Raw genomic sequence first — 6,861 nt, 5'->3', positions numbered from 1 at the left:
ACTTGATTTGAGAAAAAAGAAACTATGGCAAGAAATAAATTGGTCAGCCCTGGTTCCTTTGTGAACCTTGGGGTCTCAGGCCCAACCACTCTCAAAGCCCTCAGCCCACCCCCCATTCTTCTCTCTGCTGTGATCCTTGAATTAAGAAACTCTGCTGGGAAGGTGGATCCTTTCAGTTGGTGTCAAACCACCCCCACTCGCAAAATTTTCCATAAATCATTCAATGCAGGAATTCTTCATTGCAGGAAATGAACCTCTTGGAGCTTGACTTTAATTTTACATTATTATTAGAACTATAAGAGACAATTGGGTCCATTCTCTTAATTTCTGGCTAGGAAGGTATTAAAGGTAGTATGCCAGTTTTACAGATGAGTTTTCCTAGTGGCAGAGTTGGCAATAGAAGCCCAGCCTCCTGGGGCAGTGTTCATTCCACGGCACCCCCTTTGCCACTGGCCAGAGGCTGTAGGGACAGGCCATCCCTAGCTTGCAGATAGTGTTAGGTTCTGAAACTTCATTTGTATATCACTTGTTTGGAACTTGGGACACATTTTCCCTAGAAACACACTTGTTTAAATGTTGACTAGGTTCTCTGGCCAGTTCAAAACCGATTTTAACCCGTATCACTGTTAGCAGCACAAACCTAAAACTCAAATGTTGGGCCTGACACTGGTCTCTAAGCCTTTCTGAAAGCTAAAGCTTGCGTTTGTGGGGAACCCCAAATGCGCCAGGGTGCAGGAAAAGGGAACAAGGCTGATGCTGATGGAGGAGTCAAGACTAGCAGAGAAAGGGTAAGTTTGAGAGCTTTGGCCACTGTAGGTAGGAGATGAGAAGAAAGGGAGTTTTCGGGAATGATAATAGTCCAATAATGAGGCTGTGGAAGGACGCGATGAGGAAGTAATGAAGGTTATTTTACAAGCCGTTCTTTCATAAATTAGATGTTCTAATAAGTTATAAAACACCTATATGGGGGCGCCTGGGTGGCGCAGTCGGTTAAGCGTCCGACTTCAGCCAGGTCACGATCTCGCGGTCCGTGAGTTCGAGCCCCGCGTCAGGCTCTGGGCTGATGGCTCGGAGCCTGGAGCCTGTTTCCGATTCTGTGTCTCCCTCTCTCTCTGCCCCTCCCCCGTTCATGCTCTGTCTCTCTCTGTCCCAAAAATAAAAATTAAAAAAAAAACGTTGAAAAAAAAAATTAAAAAAAAAAAAAAAAAAACACCTATATGAAGTTAGGATGCATTTAGGGGGATAGTTCTCTTTTTATAGCAAAAGAAATGCTGGAAATTCCCATAAAATACTCCCTTAGAGGGGTAAATCACTGGAGTAGTGTATCATCTGAAGACAGCCTCCTCCTAAGATAGTTATAGATCCCCAGGGAGGCCAGTGTTAGATCTCAGGCTTCCACCAGGCAGACTTGCCCTCAGGAGGTTCTTGGATATGCAAACTGGAAGTGCTAAGCCTCTGCCCTCTTGGGATCCCAGATGTGAAGCATCCTTGGCTATGCTGGGCTCTGCCCCCAGGATTTCCCACAGTCTTGGTTGATATCTGAAACACATTGACATCATGGCAGTAGATGCCATGGCATCTTGGACTTTGTAATATCCATTTTCAATGCTGATGCTCTTGGAAGCAATAGCCTGCTGGACTCACCAGACTCTGTGGGGGTTTTTTGTTTGTTTGTTTGTTTTTAATGTTTATTTATTTTGAGAGAGAGACAGAGAGATGGTAGGGTGCATGCATGTGATGAGCAGGGGAGGGGCAGAGAGAGAGAGAGATTGAGAGACAACCCCAAGCAGGCTCTGCACTGTCAGCCAAGAGCCCCATATGGGGCTTGATATCAAGAACTGTGAGATCATAACCTGAGCTGAAACTAAGAGTTGGACACTTAACCAGGTGGGCCACCCAGGTGCCCCTCTGGTGGGCTTTAATATGTATGTCTTATTATCATTCAAGAATAGTGAGACCAATAGATCAGGAAACAATTGCCAATAAAAAGACAATTACTCATAGTTTCCAAGAGAAGGGTGCATGCCCTACCACAGTAGGGGGTGAGGGAAGCCCAAGGGGAAGCACCAGCGTTGGTCAGAGGCAAAACAGGAAAAATGTGGGGCAAGTGTGTTTATTGTGGTTTCAATGGGAAGAAACAGGTGAGGCAGTGTAAGCAGGCTAAGAACTATTAGCTAGTTTGAACAATTTCAGTGGGCTCTGGGGCTTTCAGGGTAGGGACTGTCTTTCCTTGTCTGGTTCCCGGTCCTCAGGTGATTAGGGCAGAATAGTGGCTCTGAGTGGGAGAGGCTGATAGAGGAAGGAGGTGGTGGGGGTGTGGGGTCTGGATTGGTTAGATTGCATATGAAAGAACTCCTAGCAAGTCTGCTACCTCTAGGCTGGCCCTGGGAGGGACAGTCTACAGTTAGCAAGGTCCCAAGTTGTCAAAGCATTGGAAATGAAAATAAAAAGGCATGATTAATACAGGTACTCCCTGCTACAGTAAGAATGTGGAAACTGGACTGATTTCCTCTTTGGATGAAGTGAGATGCCCCCATCCCTACTTACAACTCTCCCCTCACGGTTTGTGGACAGTTCGGGGAAGGAGATTCTGTGCTTCCTGCTAGTAAGGCAGATGGGGCCTCAGGCAAATTGTTAGAAAACAGGCAGAGATGTGATCACATTTGATCTGTTAATTGTGCAGCATTCCACACCAGTTATAATAATGACACTAAAGTTGATTAGGATCCATTGGGGAGGAAAATTTTTTTCCTCTGTCTTTTGTGATTCTTTGGCTGGTCTAATAAACAAATTATAGATTAATAGGAATAAAACAAGTTTAACTACACACATACGTGGTGCCCATAAGACTCTAAGACCCAAGGACAAGTCCAGCAATTGTGGTTTCCAGGCATTTTGAACTAAGGAATGGGATAGAGGCCTGGGCTTCACAGGGGAGGGAGGTAATTCACAGGACAATAGGAAAAGCAGATGTTTGCTAATTAGATGTTTGCTCTACTGTACAGGTAGGTCCTTCAGGTAAAAGTGATCTCTGGTAATAGCTGCCTCTCTCTCTCTGTCTCTCTCTCTCTCTGTCTCTCTCTCTCTCTCTCCCCACCCCCACCCCGAGCCAGGCCCCCTATCTAAAATTTTCTGGACAGTTACGGGAGAGGTAGAAGTTTTTCTTGAGTCTGCTGGATTTTTATTGCCTTCAGCTCAAAATAATCCATCTGTTCAAGGGACATGTTTTCAGGTTACATATTCTGCTCCCCTTCAGCTCAAATACACAGGATGAATTTTAAAGCATTTTCATTTCAAAACTTCTCTGCAACTCTTATTATCCTATTAAGGTGAAAGAAAAAGGGAAATAGATGAATATTTAAATCAATTTATAATGAATTAACCTGGGCAGACATATGGAACTTAGGATGATTCTTCAGATGCTGTGAACTTTCAAACAATTACAATTTGATCAGGATCCAACTCCTCAGTAAACATATGAAGGGTACCCAAATATGCAATCCCCAAATATGTCTCTTTGGTGTATGGGATTATTTTGAGCCAAAAGAATTGAGAATCAGCAGACACAGGAAGAGCTCTTTACCTCCCCCTGACTACCAAAAAATAGAGTATAAATTTCTCTTTTTATAAAGGAAATTTATACTTGTAAAGGAAATGTCCATATAAAGATGTCTCCATATTAGGAAGAGAGCTACTCTCAGAGATGATATCTCCTGAGAGACTTACATGGGTGTAACCTGACAACCCTTATTTGCCATACATTTCCTCCTCTCCCCTTCTCATAACCAGCCTCCCTGACCATAAACCCAGAAACTCTTTCCTTTGTTTGGCCTATGATGATGGTATCTAACCTCAATCATCTGGCTGCTTCCTTGAGCCACATTTTTCCTTGTCAACTTCCATGCATGGATATGGAATTAAAACTTTTTTCTCTTATTACTCTTTTATCAGTTTGATAGATAGGCCCAGACATTAAATCTAGGAAAGCACAGGGAAAAAGATTTTTCTGCTCCTGCATATATATGACCAAATATACATATATATTCCACCCTTATTTGGTATTTGGTCATATATATGCAGGAGCAGAAAAATCTATTCCACTGTTATTCTGGGCATGTGAAGCATGAGATTGTTCTTCAACCTAAGTCTCCTCTTCTTTCCTCAAAGAATTTCTGGGCAATGCCTCCTGAGATGCTGTCCTTCAGTATCCAATTCATTGTTGCATAAATGTTGCATTATTGAGTGAGCAGAGGTTAGCACAGAGGTTGCAATAATGGATAAACTACAAGCCTTGTTCTCATGGAGTTCTTGGATTAGGGATGAATGAGCCTAAATATTTTCTGGGTCATAGATCCCTGATCATCCTGTAAAGGTCCATGGATTGCAGATTAAGAAATCTGGTTTAGCAGGAAAGGCAGAAAAGTAAATTATACTAGAGGGTGTTTGATACCATAGAAGTCTGTATAACAATGGTTCTCAATCTTGGCTGCATATGGAAACATATAGAGATCTTTTTAAAAATACCAGTGCCCTTGTCCCACATCCAGAGACCATGATTTAGTTGGTCTGAATTGCCACATAGGTATGAGGAACATTAAAAAAGGTCTCCGGGGGGATTCCAATTCCAACTAGTGGCAAGGTTCTGCAGAAGCACAGTGAGGGATTAGCTCTGGCTCTCCCCAGAGCTAAAGTAGCCTCTCCTTTAGGACACAGAGACATGTAGCTAAATAGGCAAGAAGCAACACTCATCACAGAAAAACCTACCAAGGATCAAATGTGAAGGGAGAATCAAAGCCAGATCTTGGAGAATAATGTGGTGGCAGGTTGGAGAAACAGTTCAAAACTCCATTTCTGGATGGAGAAGGAGCACTGAATGGTGTTTTCAGACAGCATTTGGGACATGCTCTTAGGATGTATTTGGTGGTTGATAGTGGCTGTGAGAAAAAAGCCAACTGACCCAATCTAAGGAGGGACACAGAGTGTCTGAGCACAGTGAAGCAAGGTTTTAATTTGTAATCAACCTTGCAAGAGCATGTGTCTGATGGACAAGCATATTCTGGGCAGTTACAGCAGACAATTTATCTTCATGCATGCAAGTCCCTCCCCTGGTTCCTCATTGGCTGAGTACTACAGAGGTTATAGCCTTACTTGGACATCGCCTATGCCCATGTAAGGCAAAAAGTAGTCTGATTGGAACAAATGTACATTCTCTGAGGTGACTCAGAGAGACTTTCAGTCCCTTCTTTGTTCTTTGGTACATGCTCAATGAAAAACCTGTGAAAATAAGCCCTCGAAACAGAGAAGGGAAGAACCTGGAAGTGAAGTGTCTAAGACTTTGGGACTGCAATGTGGCGGGGTGGGGGGTGGGGGCGCAGGGAGGTTGTACATATTTCCAATAGGTTGTAAACCTACCGTTAACTAGACAACACAGCTTTTATTTGGTATTTCTGAGAATGAATCATTTCCCTTACTTCTCACAGTGGTTGAGTAGGGTTAGATGTGACTAAATCCCTCAAAAGCTTCTAAAAAAATGCTATCATTAACAGAAAATGTGTAGTAATAGCAAGTTTTAAGTTACTAAGACCATCCATCAGACATTAATCAGCACAGGAAGCCCTAAACACCAAGGCCTGTAAGATAGGGCTGGAGGGAATTAACAACAGGAAATAATTCCATCAAAATATTTATTGAAGGCTCACTACATTTTACACACATTATTCATTTAATCTTCACAGTTATCTCTAGGAAGTAGTTACAAGGATCTCCTTTTAACAGATAGGGAAATTGAGGCTTAAAAATGTCAAAGACAAAATGTACTGGACAAGTAAGGGGCTAGTTTTATTCAGGCTATTGCAATAGGAAGAAGGTTCATTAACTAGGACTGTCTCAATGAAAGGGAAGGGGGTCTGGGGTTTTATAGGAGCAGGTAAACAGGGGATGGATCTAGGAGAGTTCTGGGAAGGGTGGAGATAGGTCAGAGGTCAGAGTTGTTATTTGTGAGATTAGCTGTTCCTGGAATACAAAAAAGGGTGAAGGGATTTTGAAGTACAAAAGGATAAGGGTACTTCTTAACCCTCAATGTTTTCTTCAGGCTCAAGTAAAATTCAATATTGACAAAAGGTTGAAGCACATGTTCAAAGTCAATTAGCCAGTAAGTGGCCCAGCTGGATGCAGACCCAGTCTGCCTGGTGCAATCTGTTCGGGATTTGTGGCCAGAACATCAGTTTCTGTAAAAAGAGAGATTAAGTGCTCTTCAGCCAGGAAAAGCCAGGCCAGGGAAGACTCCAGAGAGCATGTTTCAGATATAGTTATCCCATGAGCATATATGGAATCACAGAGTTGAGTTCTAATTAAATAGCTCTAGGACCAGTCTTTGAAGAACCTAACAAACCAAGGTCCAGGCTGAGGGTCCCAGGCTGGGAAAGTTTCAGGCTCCCTGTTGGCCAAGAGAACAACCAGGAACTGTCAAAGACACGGAGGTAGAAGCTGCCTGAGCTCTCCCTCCACTTTAGATACCCCTCTGGTCTTGCACAGACAGCTGGGCGCAAATGCAGGGAGCCAGAGACAGGCCTGTTCCACCTCTAAGGGGCTCTTCAGGTGATCCTAGTGGCTAACTTGGCCGAACAACTAGCTGCCTTATATTAATTAGCCATCATTCTCATGGACTCATTAAGCAAGTTCAGGGACCTTTATTGCTTTGTGGACTGAAGGGTGAAATCAAAATGAGTTTTTTACACTTGTGCAGCTTAATAATTAAAAAGTCAGAAAGGCAGTTCTGTGCTTTCTAACTTGCGGGGCCTCATAAACTTTCCCTTGGGCTGCTAATGGCAATATCCTCTCATTTACTGCATATTGATTGAG

Source organism: Neofelis nebulosa, chromosome 13 (assembly GCF_028018385.1).
Source record: "Neofelis nebulosa isolate mNeoNeb1 chromosome 13, mNeoNeb1.pri, whole genome shotgun sequence".
NCBI classification, from domain to species: domain Eukaryota; kingdom Metazoa; phylum Chordata; class Mammalia; order Carnivora; family Felidae; genus Neofelis; species Neofelis nebulosa.
This window is presented reverse-complemented; position numbering follows the sequence as displayed.